At 34.4% G+C, this 26797-nt stretch overlaps 1 pseudogene; it reads left to right on the plus strand.

Moving 5' to 3' along the window:
* Nucleotides 1–26797, plus strand: part of LOC109084355 — a 150902-nt pseudogene that overhangs the window by 15523 nt on the left and 108582 nt on the right.

Raw genomic sequence — 26797 nt, forward strand, 5'->3', positions numbered from 1 at the left:
TCTTTTCACATTTTTTTAATGTAATACATTTTCCCCATATAGCAAATTATAATTATACATTTTGAATATGTTTTAATATAAGATGTTTCAGATTCATTCAGCTTTAAAAAAGATACAGTTTTACCCTTGTTTATTCCCAAGTGACATTTTATTAACTTTGTATCTTTAAATCCATTTTCCATTTGACAGTTTGCAAGTAAACCTGGACTTTCTCATCTTATTGAAAAGCATTACCCTTATGTTCTGATTATTTTATTTATTTATTTATTTTTCATTAATATATTCCATTCTTTTCAGTAAGCTATGCAGTCATTTACTGCAGTTTTTCCGCTGCTGGTCTTTGGAGTGTGAATTCACACTCTAAAATGAAAAATAGCCTGTGTGCCTGCATCAGCACATACTGTTACTTTGATTGTGTGTGCGTGCAGATTTGTGTTTGTGATGCACCTCATAAATTATTCCTCCAGAAAGGTTTTTTGCCACTCTGTTATCTTTATGATCATATTGTTTCCTTTAGACAAGCAATTAGGTTTTCTGTGAATTCAAAGTGAATTATCCAGAATTATGAATTATGAATGTGCCTCAAGATGTAACTTCATGATGAACTCTAGTGAATTGAGATAAACTACCTAGACCGAGATGAATGCTGTATGTGGCTCTGTTCTCCAAACGATCACATAAAAAAATACTTATAGAGGCATTATGTTATTGTATAGCAATTTCAGGTTTTAAGGCTGCATTGTTTTTGCATTTTTCAATTATGCTTTATCGCAAGTAGAAATAAATGGGAAATATTAGCACTAATTTTCTTGGTTATAAGAATAAGATAAAAAAGAAAAAAGATTCACCTCCTGTTTGCTTTTTACTGACCTCTGTTGATTTTTATATCTTCATAGTTTCAAGATCAATTGCCGTGGAGTGCACTTTGCCAATATTAGCACTAATCTGCAGTCTACATCAGAGTTTCCCAACTTTTCTTTTGTCTTATGGACCCTCACAGTCTCATCTTCAGATGGTTACACGACACGTATCCCTTCACTTTTGTAAGAAACAAATCCATCCACATGTTTTTTTTTTTTTAATAGCAGCATTTAATGTGATTATTGATTTCTGTTGGGTGATTGGAGGAGAACAGGGCATTGCATTGTTGTGAGCTTTTTACTTTTTTCTTTCCTAAACTGTAAGGACCTGAGGGGAAAAAAAACACAATAAGTTACTAGTAATTTAGTATGAGTAATTATTATTAGTCATATAAACAATTGAGTACCCTAGTATTTTTATTTTTAGTCATAGATTATGTTGTGAAGAATAGGGTAAACAAAGCAAATCTTAAGTCAAGTCGCATTTATTTCTATAGCCTAGCACTTTATACAATACAAACTGTCAAATTGTGTGTTGATAATGCAAGAGGACGATAGAAAACAGTCAGTTTATCAGTTTAAGTCATTGTTCATTGTTGATTCAGTGATGTCCCCAACTAAGCAAGCCAAAGGTGTCAGTGGTAAGGAACCAAAACTCCAACGGTGACAGAAATGGAGAAAAAAACCTTGAGAGAAACCAGGCTCAACCGGCCAGATTAAACCAACATGGTGTGGTTTAATTCCAGGCTGCAACACACGTCATTTTGAGCAGAGGACTCGTCTGGTTCTCGTGGTCTTGTCCTGATCGTTGACAAGGTCTTCACAGGGGATCTGTCTCTAGGTTTCGTCTAGTTGACATGCCTTTTTATAAGGCACAAGGGATAGTCATTCACCAAAAGAAACAGAAGAGCACGTACTGTATATGCACTTTCATGTACTGTATATCATCTGAAGCCATTCCATATATTAATGTGAGGGACAGAATTATATTTACATTGTTAAATTTATGTTTACAGAAATCGATCTTCCTTCTGTTATTCTCTGCTCAGCATTCAAACAGCACATCACGTTCAGTTATGACTAGGGTTGCCAACCATCCCGTTTTAGCTGGGACGTCCCTTATTTTTGTCCAGTTTTTTGACTGCTATGCTGATCAAACCACTGACTGATACAACAGCAGCAGTGCTGATCACTTGAGAATGATCACCGATACCTGCCATCATCCAATCACAGCCCCCCTTATCCAGTAAGGTGAATCAGAAATCGTGAACGTAACTGTTCAAGGAAGAGTTTGCCGGCTGGTCGGTCAATCTTAATGTTAGGATATGTTTGAGGTAATGTGGATTGCTGTGTTTTGACTTCAGTAGATGATTTTTGTTGAGTAAGTTCAGTATGATTATTTTTCATGAGTTCAACATCCTGCCACGCAAGAGACGTGATCAGTAAAGTCATCTTTCACTATTGTAATGTTGTTATATAGAGAAAAACATTTTATATGTAAGTAACTAATAGCATAATTCTTAACCTTGGACCTTATTCTTGAAACACATAATGATCAATAAAAAGGTGTCAAGCACCAAAAGCAGCTCATATTAAACTTATAGATTTAATTGAGGTCATGAACGCATTAATTAACATTTCTGCATTTGAAATTGAGAGAATCGTAATTTAGATATATTTTTAAGATGGAAAAATGTGAAAACATGACTTTCAAAGGAAAGGTTGCTATCAAATAGAACACCTAGGTTCCTAACTGATGACGAAGAACTGACAGCACATCCATCAAGTGTTACAAAGTGTTCAAGATTATTACATGCAAAGGTTTTTGGTCCGATAATTAACACCTCTGTTTTTTCAGCAGCAGCCCAGTCTGTGTCCTCGGCTATATTTTTTTAGATGTGCTTCCGTGTATGACAGATACCAGAAGTGAGAGAAAAGTGTTTATTACGTTTGAAATATGGATTTTTTTTTTTTACAAAAACACATGGATTCGCTACAGGAGCCCTTTATTAACCCCCCCGGAGCCGTCTGTGGCACATTTTATTATGGATGCGCACACTTTATTTGATGACTTCAATTAACGACTTTTTCAACTGCAGCACCCACTGACTGCAATGATAGAGCTTGGAATGGCCAGGAACATTTTTAATATAACTCCGACTGGATTCGTCTGAAAGAATAAAGTTATATACAAGGATGCCTTAGGGTGAGTAAAACACAAGCTAATTTTCATTTTCTGGATTCGTCTGAAAGAATAAAGTTATATACACCTAGGATGCCTTGAACACGTGTTGTCTAACCCCAACTGAGTTTAGAATGTCTATATATGCTGATCCCAATGCATCTTTTCATAAAAAAACAACAATTAAAACTTTATCTGCAGCCAGCACTAGCTCAGACAGAAGCTCAACAAATTATTTGATAAAGTCTGTATGGTGCCCTGTTGGCATGTACTGTATACAGTAGCCGGTACAAACGTCACAAGGAATTTATCATTAACACTTATTACACTAGATAATGTTATATAAAGCACCATTACTTCAAACAAATTACACTTGAAACCAGACCTCTGAGAAATACTGAAAATATTGCTATAAATTGTAGCAACACCTCCACCTTTAGACTCATCTAAAGTAATGTAATCTTCTGGTTTTAGCCCAGGTTTCTGTTAAACAGAGCACATCTAGGTTATGATCTATGATCATATCATTTACAAAAAGCACTTTTGTAGAAAGGGATCTAATATTCATTAAGCCTAGCTTTATCATTTGTTTATCTGTATTATATCTGTTTTTTATTTGTTGAATACCGATTAAATGGTTACCTCTAAAATTAGTTTGGACGTTTTATTATTTGCTAGTTTGGGGAACAGACACAGTCTCTATAATATGATATCTTGGTAAAGGAGTCTCTATGTGCTGAGAATTAACCGACTTCTGTGACGTGAGGTAGCCAGCAGACGGTCCGGTTTAGCCAGTCTGTCTGGTTCCTGACCAGATAGTCAAGTACAAACTCTAAGACTATGTGCCATATTTCTAGAGAGAAGAGCGGCAACACCCCTGGAATCTAAAAGTTGCTCCCTGGAATCCGCTTATACCTGGCCGGGAATCAATTGTGTAGATCAGAAATGATCAAACCTTTTACTACAAAGTGCAAAAAAATCGAACCTAATGAGTGCCATGGGTCAAAAGTAAAGGTGACCCATGCTGGCAAAATGAGTCGGAATGTGCATGGACTATTTTGAGCTACAGGCAAAAAATTTTTTGAAAAATGTTGATTTTGAGGTTTTCACAAAAATTAGTTCTTTAAAAGCTCTTGTCTAGCGATTCCAATGTTCCAAATAATAATTTTAAATGTTGAATTAGCTTTATTTGTATGTTTTCTGAGGAGTACCTTTTCTCTGCTCACTTCTTACGCTGACTGTCATCCGACTGCACACGATCCCGATAAATATGCACATATACACAAAATGACAGTATTTAAGTATTCACGTAAACATAATCTGATATGTCCTAAGTGAATGTTTGGGGAACTGCCTGTCTCATTAATGATAATCTAACAGTAAAAGAAAAGAGGGAATCACTGCTCTTGACTGAAGTGCTTTTCTAGTTTTAATAATCAATTTATTTGTAATTAACAGACTTAAGGGATTTTTACATTCGATTATTTGTTTTTCTTACTTGAATGCTTTTGTTTAAATGTAAAATGAAAAAGGTAATGCATGCATTATTTTTCTTTCTCATATATGTACTACTTTTTTTTTGCATCTGTTCATATAACTACGATAAAATAAAAAGATAGCTATATTGTGATTATTAATATAGTAATTATTATTAAGAAAATAACTGGAGGCAAAGATGCAACGTTGCAGGTGATATTGCTTTTGGAACCTTCAGAAAACTCGATTTTTTCTCAAAACTGACTTTGCTGACTTTATCGACTTCAAACAGGTGTAGCTCAGTCATTTTTTGTCTGATTCTGCATTTAACCCATCCAAAGTGCACACACACAGCAGTGAACACACACCATGAACACACACACCCGGAGCAGTGGGCAGCCATTTATGCTGCGGCACCCAGGGAGCAGTTGGGGGTTCGGTGCCTTGCTCAAGGGCACCTCGGTAGTGGTATTGCCGGCCCGAGACTCGAACCCAGAACCTTAGGGTTAGGAGTCAAACTCTCTAACCACTAGGCCCACCTTCCCCCTTAAATGGAGTGGATTCTGTATGTCACGAACATCATGCAGTACTAGGCCTGTAGTATAGTATCAGGAGATGTTATTGAGGTGTTGTTGGCACGTCAAAGCACTTGCACTCTCAGAACAGTTCAGCAGGTTTAGCTAAAGAAAATGAAATATGGAAAAAAAAGACCCGCTTCTGCTCCAAAGTAACTATTCTCAAAGGTGAAGCTCACTTTTTCATTGTCCCTCATTGCTCACTGTGTCCATGTGACGGGTTTCCAAGCTAAGCAAATTACCCTGCGCCGGTAATGTGCTGGAAATGACATTTTAAGACAATGTACATGTAATGAAAATAGCAGAAGGGCGTCAGATTGGTTGTGGTCCAAAGAGGGCAAATGTTCTCCATCATTATTCTTAAACACTGCCCTCATCATCTCTGCCCTTTGCAGAGAATTAGCATATGAAAAGGAGAGCAAAGTGCTGTATTTCAATGAGCTGCCCTTGCCATTTTCAGCACCGCTGTGTTCTCTTTTCTCTGCTTAGTTTCACGAAAAGCCTGAATGGGTTGAGATCAGATGGTCAGAGAAGATGGCATCTGATTTAAAGTGAATTTGAATTAATGAATGGGAACTGGGCACAGTTATGTTGACCCTCGTTCTCTAACTGGTGTGCAACAGAAACTTCACATTAGGCTGAATTAGTAATTATGTTACTCCTTTCATTGCATTAAATTTCTGATCTTAAGTTGCACTAAGTGCTTTAAAATCAACAAAATCAATATTTAAATGAGATGCATGAATGTGAAATATAATTTTGTTGGTTGGACATGGCACAAAAGAATAACTAAAGTCTGTGCAGTAGAAGCACACTTTGGTAAACCAAGCACAATTAGGTACATTTACAGATGCTGAAATGACTGCTTTCTAATGCAAGACTCTTGTGCCGTTGTTTCAATTTACCACCCAATTCTCCTCCAACTGTGTATCCTTTTTAGGAGAACACTGACATAGCCTGACAAAGAGTTCTCTTGACAACCAAAGAAATAACCAAGAAAACAAAAACAGATAGCACAGCATAATTACCAGACAAATAAATCGGTAGTGAAGACCGCCTAAAGGCCTGCTTGTGAAAGAATGTTCTTTTCATTCTCTGGCTCTTTCACTTCCTTTCCATCTTGTTCTCCTGTTTTATAAGTTTATAAATATATATATATATATATATATATATATATATATCTATATATATATATATATATATATATATATATATATATATATTTAAAATACTGTCCAAACATTTGAGGGTCATTAAGAATTTTTTAAAAGAAATTAATACTTCAGCAAGAACACATAATAATAATAATAATAATAATAATGTTTCTTGATCACAAAATCAGCATATGAGCAATGATTTCTAAAGGATCATGTGACAAGGAAGACTGAAGTAATGATGATGTTTTTCTCAATTTTGCCAAAGACTAGAACTTTTCTTCCTCCTGTCTAGATTGGAGTATACAACCAAGTAAAAACCTCTGCCAACATTCTGTATCAGCAGTCGATCGAACAAGAAAACACTCTATTGGTGAGCAGTAATCGTAATATGACTAGTGCCCACTTGCTTTTCAGTAAATCACTTACAACTATTGAGTGAATGGGACACTTTAAAAGAAAGCAGCAGTGCATTATAGGCCCATCACCTAAGCTGTGACCGCAGCCAATAGTGTTACTTGGAACGGCACTCGGAATAAAATGCTTTTTTTGGAGGCTTCTACTTCCTCTCATCACAGCTAATTTGGCATGAGGAGCTGCTCTAGAGGTGCTCTAATTGACACTTTTAACTTTTGAGTAGTTTATGGCACTATTACATTAAACAGCACTCTAATGAAAGTGCTTAGGTGAAGTTCTAGGACAGAATGTCAGCAGACAACAATGTAATGGCATTCTCCATCTACAGACTCATGCTTCTGCTTTCCATTTTATCTGCTTCATTACTCTAGAGGGCAAAGTAAAAAAAAAAAGAGAGAGAGAATGACTTCAATTTGGGTAAATTGAATTGCTAGAGAAAGACTATATGTCCTTGGAGGGAGAAAATCAAGAGGTTTACCCCTCTGTCCTGTAAATACCAAATTCAGTCTTTAATCATGTGTGCTACTTCTGGCAGCCCATAACCTTTCTCAGCTCAGCGTTAAATGTAAATTAATACACCTTAAAATAAGGTCTTGGATTAATTTCTAGTACACATTTAAAGGAATATTTAAATATCCATTACTTGTCAATGGTGATGCTGACTAATATTACCTGTTCAAACATAGTGAGCTCATGTGTAAACAATCAGTGACTCACAGTTTTCACAATATGTAAGAAATGCCGGCTTGGTTTCATACTCTCTCTTGGCAGAATTCCATATAGGAGTTGACTGTGAGAGATTTGACTTTGTTCCAAGTTGACAATTTCTAGGTTTCCATGATTAAAAAAAGAAAAAAAGATAATTGTTGCATTTGTTGCAACATAAGGCCAGGTTTAGTCTGTATTGATTGAGGATGCAGTTATAATAATAAGGTGGGTATTATTAAGATTTTAAAATAGAAAATTCATTATAAGGAATTATACAGAATCTTTACATAAAGATACAGTATAAAGCCAAAGGTCACGACAAGTAGTATGTCATTCTTTGATTAACAATACTTTTAGGGAAATTAACAGGCATACAAAATAATGTCTTAAATAAAATATAAAAATGCAGAAATATTTTTGTTTTGGTTAGGTTTACTTAACATTTAATATTTATAAGTTTTGGGTCATATAAATATATGAGTCATATAAATATCATATACTTTTTTTTAAAGAAATTGACAAAATTTTCATTTTTGGGTGAACTAACCCTTTAAGCCACATCTTACATGAGGCAATCAAATTTTTTGCACAGGTTAAGCTTTTAATTCATAACAGAACTGAAGTATATTTTTCACCTGATGGGTTTGTTCTCATGTTTGCATTTCTTCTCTCATTTCCTGTCCTCCAGTGGCCATTTTGTCATAGAAGATGGATGGTGTAATTTTTGTGTGTGTTGTCAAGTGTTTCCATGTTTTTTATGCTTGAGGAATAATCAGAAATGTGCCTACTGTACGTATTTGCAAGTGAGCTGATAATTCTAGTGCTTTTCTGCATTGTGAATGTCAGTTTTTTGCATATCTTGTATCCTGATTTCATTCTTTTTTTTTTTTTTTTTTGGCTCCAACATTTACACAGTCACATTATTAACTCTAAAAATAGTTAAGAAATGCATTATGGTACTCAAATGAAACTGTGGAACTATTTACATCATCTCTTCTGGTTTGCAAAGAGAGCTAATATTTTTTTTTTTCCCCTCACAAAATTTCTATTGAAATAAAATAAGTTTTGGTTTTCCATATGTGCTGTGTGTGGGATCAAAACAGCAGTGAAGATTACAGCACTCTTTAGGCATCCCCTATATGCTCATTCACTTGGAAAAATGAAGACAACGGTTACAGTATTACCTTTCTGCTATTATTTGAAGTGCTTAAAATAGTCTGGGTTTGTTACGTAACCACCAATTCTGCAAGAATTACATTGTCATCACTACTTACTGTGCATCATCTGTTTGTCTGGGCAGATGGCATCTGTAGGCGCTGCCATCTTCCTGCAATATGAGACATCTCAGGAGACTGATGATCTTGTAAGCCAGGGATCGCTGGAGCTGATCATTGTTAAAGGCAGGAGCTGCAAAATGGACCGATGCTGTCCACTGTCACTTTCAGTCAAAGACACATTATAGTAAATTTCATTTTATTTTATTTTTATTTATTTATTGTATTCATTGTGGCATTTGACAAAAGGCAAACTATTGTTCAGTTTGCCCACAAACACTTTGGGCAGCATCTTAGAAGCTCGATTTCATGAAAGTGTTGCCTGCTTTGGTCTATGTACGTTTTAATTTGACTGCAGTTTGTAGATTAGATTTAATTGCATTTCAGTTATATCAGAAGGTGTGTGTTTGTGGATGACAGGGTCTTTTCAAAGATCTGCACGGGACTGATGAGCATCTTGGAGCAATACAATTTGTCTTAACTACAGGAATATTATAGGATATTAATCAAACTATGCCATTATGTCATTTAGCTTGTGCTCAAACAGATGTTAGTTAAGATTTGTGGAAATGTTGTTCTGACAAATTGGTAAAGGTGACTTTTTTCACCTTTTACTACTGTTAAAAATAAAAAATAATAACCAAATTTTATACAGTTACAAAAAATGATATCCAAAACCTTACTACATTAAGTACTGTACTATTAAAACATAGCAAACTGTAAGCTTTATTTTTTAAAGGATAGTGCTTTTGTTTTTAGAGGAAGTATTTGATTAATTTATCAGCTTTTAATACAAAACATAAATGAAGGTTATGCAAAACACTTTTACTATGTCATTTTATGTTAAAATATATTAGCTTTTATACATAGCTGAAACCAGATAGTATTTTTTTAAGAGGACCCACTGTCACACTGGAGTTTAATGAACAAATGATTTAAATTAATTTGGGTTTAAATTTTGTCACAGTACAAAAAAATGACTCTGAATTTAGAGCTCTGAATAGGTTGTCTTAATAAAATGAATTGAAAAACCATGTAATTGTTATATTAAGGATTTATTTCTACCTGATCTGAACCTTGATAAAATACTGTAATGATCTCAGGGTTGATGATTCATTCACAATAAATAATAGGTTGACTTTTTTTAGGTTACCTACTTGAATCTGATTTTGCAGCTTGAACACACAATTTACCTATTTTACACCTTAGGTGAAAAAAACATGTCAAAGTAATGCATTACTATTTTAAGAGTAAATGTTGTGAGACTTATGAAAGTGTGTGTGTGTGTGTGTGTGAGAGAGAGAGAGAGAGAAAGAGAGAGTGGAAAGGAAGAAAAAGAGAAAAAATGACCAGGGAAATAAAATCATCCTGGACTTATCTTGGTCTATAGCCCTCAGTGGACCACCCACACCATCTGCCTGTGCAGCCAGAGCTTTTAAGTCAGATTTAAGACTGCTTGGAGGATGCAGTGCCAGGTGTTGGGGCAGGACTGACATCAGGCAAAGTGAAATAAAGTCAGATATCAAGGACATGCATATTATCTCTCTCTACTGAATCATATCCCCACCAATAAACCATTCCTACCCCTTAGGCAGACTTTGAAAAGTGTCCTGCAAAGTTTAGTAAAACCTGTTCAAGTTTGTAAACTGCAGCGGTGTTATTCCAACATTGATATTATATTATATTATATTATATTATATTATATTATATTATATTATATTATATTATATTATATCCACATATTTATTGTATAATAATCATTCATTATTATTATTTATTTTAAATTATATTTGTATTATTTTTCTTGGTGCTCGAGTTTAACTTTTATTTGCACATGAACAACTGTTTTATGTATTGTGCCAAATAATGTTGATACCACATACAGCAATGATGGAGGTGGAAAGTAATTACAAATTAACAACATTAACAACAACATTGAAATAAGAGCGCATGCATTTTACGTGCGTCTGGCTGATAGATCAACCATGATTTACCTGTCAATCAGATGCATTTAAAATCACTTTTTCTGTGTGCGTGCTTTGGTTGTGTGAGCACATAGGCGTATAAACAAGAAAGTTTATGTATGACCAGACGATTTTTTCATATCCAAAAACAAGACGATATGGACATTACGGCGCACTTAACACTCTCATGCAGTACATGTTTCATTCATACTTAAAGCCGGAGGGCGCTCATGTGCAGAAAGTCCAAAACGGCCCAGTAGAAGTTATAACTTATAACATGCAGGAAATCCCTAATATGGACAAAGGCGTCCCACTATTGCTGTAGCTAAAAAAGGTAATTTCAGGTAATTTCAAGGTAATAAATATAATATATGAATAATCTAGTGCTAATTGACATAACATTTAATACAGCATAGAAACTATTCTGCCTTATTATGTATTTGTATATACCAAGCGTAAAATTGTCATTATGAAAATACAGAAAAAATATTATAGAATACAAATTATTGGTTATCATCCAGCAGAGTATTTGATTTCTTATCCAATTAAAATACATAAGAAAAAAATAAAGCCTGTCAATTAGACAAGTCAAAAGTTGTTTTGTTTGTTTGTTTACATTTCTGTGTTGTCTCTGCTACACACATATCCTTGTGTAAGTGTTTTTTTAGCCTGTTGATTTTTATTCATAGTATTCAGCTAACAAGGAAATATTTAGCAAGAGTTAGAATAAATGTGAATGATATCTAAGCTATTTCTTTCTTTCTTTCTTTTTTTATTTATTTATTATAATAATTATTTTGTATCTTTTTGGAATCAAAATTAGGAATTGACAAGTATCACAATAATTAACAATAATTAAAATTCAAACGATGCACAAATTTACCAATTTATTTTTTTTTTTTTTTTTTTTTTTGGATTATTTCTGTTTTAACTGTTTTTATTTTTTTTTTTTCCTTCACTTACCCTTCTTTGCTTTTGCCCTTCTTAAAGGAGCCATGTGTAATGTCTGGCAAAAAAATCAAGTCATACTCCACATTCCATACCAGATGGGGGCAGTATGCCTCAATAAAGTGAATTGGTCTACTCTAGAGTAACAAACGAGAAACGGCATAGTCTCTATGCTCCGCCCCTACCTTCACAACAACCCTAGAGCCATAGCCGAAGCCTAAAGGACGTTTTGCCTCCAGAGGAACGTTGGGTGATGTCAAGTGATTTTGAAACATGACATCTTCAAGCTACCTTCACCTTTACCAGTGAATATGTTCATATTCGTTTTGTTCATATTACAATTTGAATTGTATATACACATTATTATAATTAAATTAATTTGACAGACAGCATTCTGTCAACATCATTGGTCAACATCAGACAGCTGATGTTGGCCAAGCTAGCACCAACCAACGTAACCAGAGCTGCCAACTCTCAAGCATTCACCGTGAGACACACGCAATTGACTCTTTTCACACGCTTTCAAAAACTTGACCGCTCTGAATATAGTGAGTGAGTGCGCGCGCGGCCGGGGCGCTCTCTCTCTCTCTCCCCTCTCTCTCTCTCCTCTCTCTCTCTCTCTCTCTCTCTCTCTCTCTCTCTCATTATCATCGAAGACATTTCAAGCTTCTTAGGTAATGTTACATTTTAGCATCAGCTTGGTAGAGACGGGCTTTGGTAGATAACAGGTGAAAAACCGGATCGGATCTGTGGGTAAGTTATAGCTAGCTTACTATCAAACGCAGCTACGGTTAGCCATCGCTAACATTAGCACGTTTACGAACAGCCTTCGATACATTCTATGTTATAACTTCCCGAAAAAAATACGCAAACATAAAAAAAACAAACTTCTAGCGAAATACTAACAGCATCTTACTTACCAATCCAAAAGAAATGTTGCAAGTTTCGAGCTCATTTCTTTCAAGTCCATCAGTTGTCTCCAGCGATGGAAAGCAGTGCCGATGTTTACTCTGTTTTCGGCTCCTTTTCTTATCGGATTTGATTTGTGATTCCGAGCGCGGTTGCTTGACATCAGCTTCAAGTACGCCCACAAGCCGTGCGAGTTATTCGTGTATTGCAGGTTGGCTGGTGGTTATGTTGCCCGCATATCGCCTCCCATGGCCGACCGAAACTGGTATTACGACACCTGTCGGGCCGTGGCTAGTAATGCTAATGCTAGATTAAGGTTGATATCTCTGCAGCACTATAACTTGACATTTATTTAATGACATCATCGCCCTTATTTCTTCTCATTCTTTTGATGCGTGTAGGTCATTTTTTGGATATTTTTACCTCAATTTTTACACATGGCACCTTTATTATTTTGATACAATCTTATAATTTTATGTATTTTTGTAATTTTAGATATTAGATATTTGATAGTTGCAACAGGGATAATTATTATGTTTGCTTAACATAGCATTAAACTTGACAATTTATGAGACTAATATCATGTTTTGCTCCAAAATCACCATATAACATCAGTCGTGTTCGAAACAGTTAGCTTCTGTGGTTCCATGTTGCTTCTTATCACAGTGAGACAGAAAATATTCTTTATAATAATCTTTACTGTGATACAAGCTATGTCAATTAGTTTTGTATTGCAATTGTGTGTTTATGGTCTTCCATGTTTCATCAGTCAAAGCGTCTCTTTCTGCATGTTATTCAGCTGTCATGATAGCTGATGCATTTGTCCATATAAGGGATTTCCTGGGTCTCACTTGTGCAACAGACATTAAAGTACATGAGTGTTAGGGCTAGTTAGGTTAACCCTGCTCCATAATGCTAACATGGTCTCATTTTGGGTAAAAATAGAAAAATAATACTAAAGTACTTTGTAACGCAGTAACTTGAGTAGTTTTTCAGCAAACTACTTTTTTACCCTTACTTGAGTCATATTATTTTTCAGTACTTTTACTTGTACAAGTAAATTATTCCTTAAGTAGCAATATTTTTACTTGAGTACAATTTCGTAGTACTCTTTCCACCACTAAGCATTAACAACAACTGCAATAGCTGTGACAAGAGCATATGGTGTCCCGCCAGAAGTGGAAGGTTGGGGTTTGTGTATACATGAAGGGATATAATTACATCAAGCCATTTTTTCTTGGATGACATATTTTTGCAAGCCCAGTTTTTTTTCCCCTCTCACCAGCATTGAATGCAAACCATAATCTAATCATCACTTTTCATGTGGACAGCATGCTGCATCAACGGATTAGCTTCTCTGTAAGCCGTAAGCAGCTTTTCCAAATTTCATTACTGTCCCCCTCATGATCAGGTGTTGTGTTCAAACAGGCCCAGACTCCCTGTGTTTTGAGATACATAGCTTTGATAGCGGTGATGAGGAATCAATGCATTTGTCTCACTGTAGCAGGAGGAAATTGTGCCGGTTGTTTAGCATTTGGAGGCGTACTTGCTATTGCCCAGAAGTACTATATTGGTAAAGTGGAACGTTGTGATTGGAGGCGTAGAACCTGAGACATGATTGAAATATAGATCTCACAGATATGAGTTGCGCTCTGCAAAGCGGGCTTCAGGCTGAGAGAGACATACAGAGCTGATCACAGATAATTTTGCACTGTACATATCTCACATCAACTGCCATTCATTGTTGTGTGCAACCAAACAATTTATGTTAATCTAATCTGAATATATATATATATATATATATATATATATATATATATATATATATATATATATATAAATATATATATATATATATTAGGGCTGTCAAATGATTAATCACGATTAATCACATCCAAAATAAAAGTTTTGTTTACATAATATATGTGTGTATACTGTGTATATTTATTATGTATATATAAAAACACACACATGCATGTATATATTTAAGAAGAATATGTTATGTTTATATATTAAATATATTTATATATAATATAAAATATAAGAATATAAATATATAAATGTATATACATGTAAATATTTTCTAAATATATAATTTATGTGTGTGTATTTATATATACATAATAAATATACCCTGTACACATACATATATTATGTAAACAAAACTTTTATTTTGGATGTGATTAATCGTGATTAATCATTTGACAGCCCTAATATATATATATATAGGTGCTGGTCATATAATTAGAATATCATCAAAAAGTTGATTTATTTCACTAATTCCATTCATTACACACAGACTGATATATTTCAAATGATTATAACTGACAACTAAGGAAAATCCCAAATTCAGTATCTCAGAAAATTAGAATTTTACTTAAGACCAATACAAAGAAAGGATTTTTAGAAATCTTGGCCAACTGAAAAGTATGAGCATGTACAGCACTCAATACTTAGTTGGGGCTCCTTTTGCCTGAATTACTGCAGCAATGCGGCGTGGCATGAAGTCGATCAGTCTTTGGCACAGCTCAGGTGTTATGAGAGCCCAGGTTGCTCTGATAGTGGCCTTCAGCTCTTCTGCATTCTTGGGTCTGGCATATCGCATCTTCCTCTTCACAATACCCCATAGATTTTCTATGGGGTTAAGGTCAGGTGAGTTTGCTGGCCGATTAAGAACAGGGATACCATGGTCCTTAAACCAGGTACTGGTAGCTTTGGCACTGTGTGCAGTTGCCAAGTCCTGTTGGAAAATGAAATCTGCATCTCCATAAAGTTGGTCAGCAGCAGGAAGCATGAAGTGCTCTAAAACTTCCTGGTATACGGCTGCGTTGACCTTGGACCTCAGAAAACACAGTGGACCAACACCAGCAGATGACATGGCACCCCAAACCATCACTGACTGTGGAAACTTTACACTGGACCTCAAGCAACGTGGATTGTGTGCCTCTCCTCTCTTCCTCCAGACTCTGAGACCCTGATTTCCAAAGGAAATGCAAAATTTACTTTCATCAGAGAACATAACTTTGGACCACTCAGCAGAAGTCCAGTCCTTTTTGAAGCGAGACGCTTCTGACGCTGTCTGTTGTACAAGAGTGGCTTGACACAAGGAATGCGACAGCTGAAACCCATGTCTTGCATACGTCTGTGCGTAGTGGTTCTTGAAGCACTGACTTCAGCTGCAGTCCACTCTTTGTGAATCTCCCCATCATTTTTGAATGGGTTTTATTTCAGAATCCTCTCCAGGGTGCGGTTATCCCTATTGCTTGTACACTTTTTTCTACCACATCTTTTCCTTCCCTTCGCCTCTCTATTAATGTGCTTGGACACAAAGCTCTGTGAACAGCCAGCCTCTTTTGCAATGACCTTTTGTGTCTTGCCCTCCTTGTGCAATGGTCGTCTTTTGGACAACTGTCAAGTCAGCAGTCTTCCCCATGATAGTGTAGCCTACGGAACTAGACTGAGAGATCATTTAAAGGCCTTTACAGGTGTTTTGAGTAAATTAGCTGATTAGAGTGTGGCACCAGGTGTCTTCAATATCGAACCTTTTCACAATATTCTAATTTTCTGAGATACTGAATTTGGGATTTTCCTTAGTTGTAAGTTATAATCATCAAAATTAAAAGAAATAAACATTTGAAATATATCAGTTTGTGTGTAATGAATGTATATAATATACAAGTTTCACTTTTTGAATGGAATTAGTGAAATCAACTTTTTGATGATATTCTAATTATATGACCAGCACCTGTATATATATATACACACACACACACACACACACACACACACACACACACACACACATACATGCATATCAGCATATTAGAACTTTTTCTGAAGGATCATGTGTGACTGAATCCTGGAGTAATGGCTGCTGAAAATTCAGGTTTGCCATCACAGGAATAAATTACATTTTAAAATGTATTCAAACAGGAAATTTATTTAAAATTGTAAAATAATTCTCAGTATTACAATGTTATATATTATATAATAGTTTTGCTGTGTTCCAGATCAAATAAATCCTATGAATAAATCAATAAATATATCAAATAAATAGATCAAATAGAGACTTCTAAAACATTAAAAAAATCTTACTGATATATATGAATATGTATTATATTACATTTATTGATGTTAATATTTTATACATACACACACACACACACACACCACACATATATATATATATATATATATATATATATATATATATATATATAGATTAATTTAACCTGCAAAAAACTAATCTTACAAAAACCTACTTTAAAAATCACCATATCAAACTGAAAAGGGCACCTGTTTAAACACAATTCATAGAGATTAGTCATGGTTTACATTTTTGTCACACACACACTTTTTCTCTGTACTTTGAATTTTAGGGTACAGAGTCATGTTTCACCTTAAAAGCAGGCCAGAAATATTGCCTGTCCTAATTAAACAGATAAATTATTTTAGTATGGCTAATAATAAAATATGAGTTTGGACTAGAATAAGATTGCCTGAACTCATAGCCTTGTGTGTCGTCTGCTTGTAGAATTATTATGCCCTTTAATTCACTGTATTTAAAAGGCTGGTTCACTTTAAGATGATGAAAACAAATTTGAAACGGAATGTGTATCCCAAAAGGTTTTATAGTTGCCTGGTACACTAGTGATGCAATTACAATCACAACAACAAGCTTTGCTTCAGAATCACTGCTGTAAGATAGACTTTGAACCAAATATGCATCCATTAGAGGCCGGCTTTAATCACTTTGAATTAATGTACAACTTAAAAAAAGAATGATGAAAGCAGAGATATAGGCATAAATATTTGTAGTTGCTTAGTATTTTGTTATGTTGTAGAAGTTTATTCTCTTCTACTTTAAAAACAAAGATGTACCCAAATGCATGTCTTTGCATAATGGAGAGGGAGAAGAAACTGTTCTGTTCTTTAGAAAGAACAGAAAGATGAGAGCATACTTCAGGACAGGTAGCCTGGGGCTACATGACAAGTTTGACAGCTTTAAACAGATAATATAAAATCTCATTTATCATTAAGACATCTTCCCTGCTCCAGACCAACAGATCAAAGGATGCGAAGAATCAAAAAAGTGTATGCAATCTTTGTTAGAATATGCAAAAGCGTACAGAGATTACCGATTCTAGCCTGAAAGTTCGCCCACTGTGCTGACTTGAATCTAGAACCAATTCATTACTATTTCAAAAGCCAAACAAACCAAATTGTTAGCTGAAAGCCACTAAGCAGTCTAAAGTGAAGCGAGCTGGTCCCCAGACTCAGCAAAGCTGGTCCTGTTACTAAAAAACTTTTCAATTAAAGTTAAAATGAACTTGAAGTGTATGACCACGGTGATGGAGTTCATTTTAATCAAATTCAGCATGAGGCCTTAGAAATCAAAAAGTCAAAGGAGAATTTTTTTTTTTTAAGAAAGTGAATGGGGTATTTTTTTTTTTTGGTAGAAAGTAAGACTTATTATGATCATAGCAGTTGACATAGAGCTGACGCTGTGGTTAATGGGCAGAAAATGGCCCAAGCTGTCCTTTTAAAGAGCATTGCTAGGGATTTTGCATTATAGACATCATCAATGTTTGACTGTGCATGTTGTAGTATCAAAATCCTGCTGGTTAAAGAAAATATCCCTGCAAAGAGAATGTGGCAAAGCAAGTGACCCAGTAAAATATGTGCAAGAAATGTTCTCTGTCTCCTGCCTCATAAAATAGGAAAAAATGTAAATTACACAAACTTGAATAATTTAAATTAATTATGTTTTGATATACATTACTAAAAGTTTGGTGTCTGCATTTTTTTTTATTCAGCAAAGACTTGTTACATTGATCAAAAGACTTTTAATGTGTTACAAAAGATTTTTGTTTCAAATACAAGCTGCTCTAATGTTTCTTGATTTCCACAAAAAGAAGCAGTGGAGCTGTTTTCAACATTGATAATAACGGTCACCAAATCAGCATATTACGATGATTTCTGAAGGATCGTGTGGCACTGAAGACTGAAGTAATTGCTGCTGAAAATTCAGCTTTGCCATCACAGGAATAAATTACATTTTAAAACTTTTCACTGCACTCATTTTTTTGGGTTAATATAAAGTAATTTATATTGTTTAGCTTTCATTCTTTGGTATTTATTCAAGATGTTGTACCTAGTCTTTAAATCATTGAATAACTTACTATTAAATGGTTTAAGACCTCTTATAAACATTTGATAATTAAATAAATTAAAACGACATAAAAAATTAATAAAATAAAAAGATTGTTTTTAATTATTGATTAAATAAACAAAAAAATGATTAGTATTATTTGACTCTCATATTATTCTTAAATACCAGTTCTATGTTGTACTGTATATAGTCTGTTAATATTGCATGGTTTCTTGTGATGATTTATGAACATTTTGTTAGTAAAAATCATTAATCCACTCCCTAAAAAAAATGTGTATTGTGACAGTGGGTTTTAAACATCCTAATTTGTTTAGCCATCATGAATTTTGAAGTGAATTACCAAGCATGTGTTGAGTTCAGTGTGAGTTGAATTGGACGAAAGTTCCGGAACTTTGAAAAAGTACTACCTCGCCAGCAGGGACTTTCTAAGACTGCAGCTACTGTATGCTGTCGGTGTGAATTTATCTGTGTGTACTTGTATTTGATAAAGCTGAAGAAATACGGATAGCACAAAGCCATTTTGCTTTGTCACGATCCATCCTTGGCTAGAAGTTATATCAGTTTTCTTTGTTCTTCCTCTTGACAATATAAGTACAAAAAAAGCTGCCTTTTATAATAATGGCTGGCACTCATCGTCAGTTGAACTTCATGGCATTGGGTGGTGCCTCTGAGCCAGACCCTCCACAATTAGCCATGTTTCCAGCATGATTAATATTAACCATTAGAAATAATCAGATATTTGAAATAGCACTGTCAATTTAGATGTGAATGCATATATGGGCCTTACAGAATTAATGCCAGGCTAATTAAAAGTAATGACTTGTTTTGCAATGCTTATTAAATCGAGCTCCTCTGCAAATGAAGGGGAAGGAAAATTCATGGGGTTCAAAAAAAAAGTTTACCCCTCATACAGACTCAAATACACATAATATATAAGATAAGTCTTGTTTGCAAAAATACACAATCCCAAAGATATCTGGTCTGTATTCGACTTCTTTCTGACTTGATATCTGCAATGTATTGGGATTTTTTTATTTCACTAGAGCATCATATAGTACTCAAAATACTAAATGGTCATTTCAAAACCCTGCATGTAAAACAAGTAGTTAAAATGTATTTCAAAACCAAACCCAATAGAATGTAATACAAGAATTAAGATACTTTTTAAAGTAAAATAAAATGCTATATTAATCTGATGCTGCTCATGAAGCTAGTGCCATAAGAAAAAAAAAAAAGCCGTAATCCAATTATGGTACCAGTGCATGACTGAGTTTGCAATATAGCCATGTCTAGTTCTGCAGTTTCTGGTAATAGTGATGTATTGAAATAATTTTTTATAGAAACGCTGAAACCGAAATGTAAGTTTTCATTTAGACCAAACCCTAACCAAGATTTCAAAATCATAAAAAAAAAATCAATTCTGTGAGTCAATTTTTCCCCACCCCGACTAATTAATTGTCTATAATTCTGCCTTCCTTGTATGAAAGAAAGAACCCAATAGGTGAAATAAAAAATAAAAAAGTGCTGGAGAGATCAATCCAATAATGAATTTTTACTCAGATTATAACTATATACTGAAAGGTAGACAAATGCATTGTGGATTTGTCCTCTTCCATGTCTCACCTCCCCATTGGGAGTAGAATGCTGTAGATTGTATGAACAACTGGGTTGCCAGGTTGGCTGGGGGTTAATCCACACGGCTGGAGACCAGAGGGGCTCTGGCAGCAGCAGTTGTCGTAGCATGTGTATCAAAGTGATAAGCTCACTCCACCCAGTAGGTTATTATCCTCCTCTGCCCGTGTCTGATTAGAGTGATTGAGCAAAAGGGATCTGTTCTATAAAAAAGGATTAATGTTTGCAAACAGAGGGGTCACGCTGTATTGCTGCACCCCACGGACATATTTGACATTTAAATAGACATTTTTTGTCATGAGCACTAGTGTTTAACACCTAGAGTTTCGCAAAATCTAACATTGATACTGATGTCTATTATTATATTATATTATATTATATTTTTTATATATAATATTGTAATGTAATCTATCTATGTATCAAAAATATATTGGTCTTTATAAAATGCTATTTAAAATAGGACTAAAAATGATTTTAATTATTAACAAACCTATTATGTGTGAATATGTCATTATTAATCGTAAGCTAAGAAATTCTGTGAAGTGTATTATTTATTTTAAAATACACAATACTCAAAATACATAAAATACTTTCTTTAAAACCTTTATATAAATGTAATTCTTTGACAGAATAGTTACTTTACTTGAAAGATGAAAGAATGTCTTCTGTTCATCATACACATATGGTTTTCAGTTCTTTTTCATCCAGAATCCAATGCCAGACTTCTGAAACCTATAATAAACAAATTTGTCTGCTGCACAGGAATAAAGAAGTCTCAGACAGCTTTATGCTTCTATGTCTGTTTCCATTATTGTTGGTAGCAGCAACTGAGAATGGCTTTCCTTCAGTGTTCATTACAGTGTTTATGCCCATAACTATGACTCTAAATTTAAATGTGTTCTGTAATACCATATAATATGTTCATTTTTGTAACGTGATCAGAAAGCAAATGTAACTAGAAATTTTCATCATAGTACACAGTAGGGCTAGTCCTGACATTTTTTCTGCCTTTTTATGATATTTGATATATTTTTCAATATTTATGTTTTCTCTGAAACAGCTTGAAAGGACCCTTTCTCCATTTCAACCAAATAATCATTAAAGTTCGAATTAAAATGTTTAACACAAATCTTTTTTAAAATCAAGGCATGTTTTCTAAGTTTTTTTCACTAAATGAACGCCAGAATGAATATTTAATCTCTTTATTTATATGCAGAAATATATTATTATTTTGAACCAGAGTTTTGTAATTGATTCATTAAAACAGACTATAGAGTTTTACAGTCTCAGACATGAATCAATCTTGGCAGGTGAATTTTTGCTGTAGAAATTACCATTAAAAAAAAAATAGTGATGAATATTCTAATGAAACATTCTTTTTAAAACTAAACGGGATCATTCACACAAAAATGAAGACTCGGTTATCATTTACTCCCCCTCAAGTTGTTCCAAACCTGTATTAGTTTCTTTTTTTCTGTTGAACATAAAAGAAGATATTTTGAAGAATGTAGGTAACCAAACAGTTGTTGGTCCCCACTGACTCTTAGAGGATGAAAGCACATTACGATAATGCAAAAAATAATTGAAAATATATAATGAAAATTCAATGTTTATTGCCCAGTCCACTGAAACTGCCCATGTGTATTCATGTTAACTCTATTATTTGTTGGAGACTACAGATTCATTTTACTGATAGCTACCCATTTAATGTCTTTATGTAACTGACTCGTATTTATTGTATAAATAAACAGAAATTAACATGAATTGATCACCTTCAATCAGCCAAACTGAAGCATTTTTTAAGTGTATCAGGCAGTGAAAATAAATCTTTGTTCCTCTCTAAGGGACTGCAGGTATTCAATCATTTTTCAAGAATTCAGGCAGATATTACCATTGAAATCAAAGCTTGTTTGATTAGAAGGACATCCAAAAGCACTTCAATTTCCTACACAGGGTTGACTGTGATACAGACTTAAACTTGAATCACCCTCCGGAGTGGATGAGGCAATCACACAGCCGCCGGCTTGATTGATCTGGGCAGGAAACTCCAGCACACTGCTTTCTGAGATACTAATAGCCTTCCAGAAAATTAAACTGAGAGCACAGCCTTATTTATTTCATAGAATATGTACTCACATTCTCTAGACGGTGATATACTGGACATGTAATGTGATGACATGAGATTGGAGTGTTGATGTGTTGTGTATATGGCTGCTATGGAAACATGATCTAGTATGGGGCTTTTCAGTTCCAGCTGTGGAAACCCACTGGACAGAATTAACAAGCGCTAACTGATTAATGACTAGAAGTGTTGAGCTAAAAATATTCTGTTAGGTGAATCATTTCATGAAAGGTGCACCGTTTGGGTCATTTGATGATGTGCACTTCACAAAAACATTTTGAAAGATTATATTACATTATATTTTATTGTATTGTATTGCATTATATTCTTGTAATTCTTATTTTATACTGTATAATTCTTATTCATTCTTAAGACTTATATTAAAATATTTTTTGTTTTTATTTTTTACATTAAAAATATGAATACAATCATTTCAAATAATTAAATACTTATATAAAAAGTAAAAAATAAAATAATTAGAATGTTAAGTGATAAAATACTCTGTATATAGTTTTTTCTATTCATATTAGATCAATTATACTCATATAACAAACTTAAATTTGAATTAAACAGCAAATTTAATAGTGTATTCAATTTATATGGTGAAATAAATAACTTTATCTGTGTGAGTTTTGATTTCCCTTACAACACCATTTATTTACTGTACCTCAGTGGTGTCATGTTAAATGAGATAAGGAAGAGGAAGTGACATAATTTGGGTCTTCAGAGGAGCCAAGTTGGCAAATCCTATTTTCATCTAACATTCATAATTAGTTGGTTTTTTTCATGCTTGACAGGATTTATAAAGCATAACATATCCACTCTGTCACAAAATAGACAGAAAAAAATATGTATTTAATGTTGCTTCTATTTATAGAAACGTTGTCATTTTGTTGACTCTTGAATGCTAATGATCTGAGGACGTACAGGAACCTTGAAAACAGGAAGAGCAGCAGCCATTTTGGTTTGAAATATACCACACCATCACATTCATATAATATGCTGACATTTTATTAATTTATCTCAAAATGGCACAAAGCAGTGTACAACGTAAATGTATGTTAAAAATCCTTTCCAAGGTGGAGCCATTTCAGTGTACTAAACACATTTTAGGACATTGGTCTGGTGTGAAAATATGAGTGCATTTATGTTGACACTTGTGTGAAAGATTAGCAAGTAATGATATGCACCGGCATGTTGAGATGTCTGAGATGAATATCTGTTTGTTACGCTTATGTCATTCCCATATCCTATAACTCCCTGATGACGCTACATAACTCGTATATAAAGAAAGATAATCCTCTGCGGGTACAAGTGGTTTCCAGTCTGCAGGGAGCATCCACATGTCGTAATATAGACGTCAGAAAGCACTCTCAGAAAGACGCCTCTTTAATCAATAATAATCCAGAGGCCCCTTTGAGGCCTGTTCAGTGATGTCTGCTTCATGAAATCTTGACGTCATGTGGAAGGACATTAGCACAGTCATATGGTGGGTTGTGAGAAAGACACTGATTTTCTAAAAATAGATGGTGTGAAACTAGGCCAGGGTGCAGTGCAGGCAGTTTGCACACAGGAAGGGAATACTTTTGTGTGTGTGTGTGTGTGTGTGTGTGTGTGTGTGTGTGTGTGTGTGTGTGTGTGTGTGTGTGTGTGTGTGTGTGTGTGTGTGTGTGTGTTTGTGTTTTGTTTCGGCATCCAGAAGGAGACCTTGCAACATAATGCATTTTGGCAATGTTTCCTGTCATTGCCTAAACCCTCTGCAGTAGCCCGGTGTGCACTATTAGATCTTTGAGATGTCTTCATTCCAGGTTGTGTCAGTGTCTATTACTTCTGTGTGTTCACCAGTGTTGAGGAACTACTTTGAAGCTGTTTCATTCCATGCTATGTTTCTCACCATTTAAAGTTTTAATATATCTTTTTTAAATATAATTATACAATGATATGATTTTGAATTTAATGATAGCCCTGTTTTTCTTGCTCAAAAGCAATGAGTGAGTGAATGGGCAGTTAATATGACATTATTTTACCTGAACAGATAAACTGCAGTTCAAAAGTTAGGGGTTGGTGAGATTTATTAATGTTTTTGAAAGAAGTACTGTATCGCATGCTCACCAAAACTTCATTATTTGACCAAAATTACAGTTAAAAACAGTAATAGAGAAATATTATTACAATTTAACATGTTTTCTCTTTGCGTATATTTTAAATGTAATTCATGTGATGGCATTTTTCATTAATCCAGTCACATGATCTTTCAGAAATCATTCTAATAGGCATTTTTGGTGCTAAAGAAATATTTATCATTATTAATGTTGAAAGTGTTTGTGCTGTATTATTTTAGGATTCTATAATGAATGGAAAGTTCAAAAGAATGGTATTTAATTTAAATATAAGTTTCTTTACTGGCACTGATCAATTCAGTGCATACTTGCTGAATCTTAAAGACCCAAAAAAGGAGCTTGTTTCCACAAAATCTGCACTGCTATTAGCTGAATTATTAGAGTTGATGACAAAAAGTGAGTGTCTTTTTGTATGTTTTATGAGTCATTAAATCATTTAATCAACTGATTTGTTAAGTATTACTAAGTTGTTCATGACTAAAACTAAATTATTATCCTTTATTAAAAATTGCATGTCTTCAAATCTATATCAAGCTGTAAAACAACAATAAACTGCTAAATAAATTAAGAGTTTCAATAACCAATGTATGTAATTTTTATTATTTACCATGGGTAATTTTACATGATTTCTCCCCTTCTTGTGCTTGAAACTGACTCACATGACATACTGAATGAACATCATGCCCACTTTCGTTTCGTCGGTCATGCTACTGAAAATTGTAATTAAGTTGCTTGTGTTGCTACGTTTAATTTTGGTGCTCATTCGTTTAATAATGCATGTGCCTTGTGGTAGAGATACTGTGGTACTTCTTCTGTATGGCTTGAACAAATCATTTGCAACAATGGAGCAACCATAAACAATAAAAACAAAACAAAACAAAAAAAAAATTGTGAGTTTGTGTTAAAAAAAATGTAACCTTGAAGTGCTTTGTAAGTGGAGATCAGTGGAGGAAACATCATCAGGCAAGCACACTGCAGTGCATTGGAGCTCCATTCTCCTCTTTAGAGGGGAAATCAATAATACAGGTACTTTGCCTCATAAGTTGCCTACACGTCTTCGAGATGTACTATAAGGTAATGCTTAGATGAGGGTATTTTTGTCTGCAAAATTGCTTGGAAATGCAAGTCCAAGATTCTTTTACATACAGAGCAACTGGTGTAGTGCAGATTACATTCGCTGGAGCAACTTGAATGATTGCAGTGCCTCACCTTGAATTTGATTTGGCTGAAAGCATCAGTCTCATGTGGCAGGGATTTTATTTCCCTCCATGACAGCGTTTTGCAGTGTGGCTGGTTGATGATGCTACTCTCAAATGATCCAGCAAACTGAACTATATCACTTTTTCATTTCTTTCCTAATGCAGCTCCTCCAAACGTTCGGATCATCCACTCTGGTCACGCATGCAACATTGAGGAGGAGCGCTACACAGAAAGGGTGTACACCATCCGGGAGGGGGAGACTTTGGAGCTGACCTGTCTGGTCTCTGGGCATCCACGGCCACAGGTGAGGCTCTCAGTGTATTACTGACTTCAGTTTGAGGCTGCTTATAACTGGGTGCCACTACAGGACTAATGGCTGAGATAGGGATTTTTGCACAAGATTAGAGATAAAAAAAAATGTTTGGGAAATTGAATGACATTAAGAATTTTCACATTTTGAATCAAATTGGCATGTATTCTAGCTTATTCTGTCTCAAGGAATAGAGTCAAGGAAATAGAATGAAAAGAGAACCTCATAAATCCAAATAAGGAAAAATAACTATTCATAAAATGTGCTACATAGATGAAAATTGTAGGAAATGGAAAATAAATTTGAGTTACAAGATATCCTGTGGTGTTGAAAAATACAATATAGTAGCATTTGATAGTCAGAGAACAGTGCTAGGCATCGTATGAAATATATTTAGTATATTTATCTATAGAATATTATATATTATATGATGCCTGGCACAGAATGAAGAGAGTCAGGTAAGATTTGTATGATTGATAGATAGATAGATAGATAGATAGATAGATAGATAGATAGATAGATAGATAGATAGATAGATAGATAGATAGATAGATAGATAGATAGATAGAGCATGATAAGTTTGATTGATTCAGCTTACCCTTCAACATCCTGAAATGTATTTAGTTGTCATAATACCCTTCTCTTCTACTCACCTCCAGCATATATGTTACTCAGATATGAACAAGTAACAAAATAGGCAGGAATTATGGTGCTACTGTGAGTCCTAATTCAATGTTATGCTTCTCAGCTCAAGAGGACACCATATAATCCTGA

Source organism: Cyprinus carpio, chromosome A17 (assembly GCF_018340385.1).
Source record: "Cyprinus carpio isolate SPL01 chromosome A17, ASM1834038v1, whole genome shotgun sequence".
NCBI classification, from domain to species: Eukaryota; Metazoa; Chordata; class Actinopteri; order Cypriniformes; family Cyprinidae; genus Cyprinus; species Cyprinus carpio.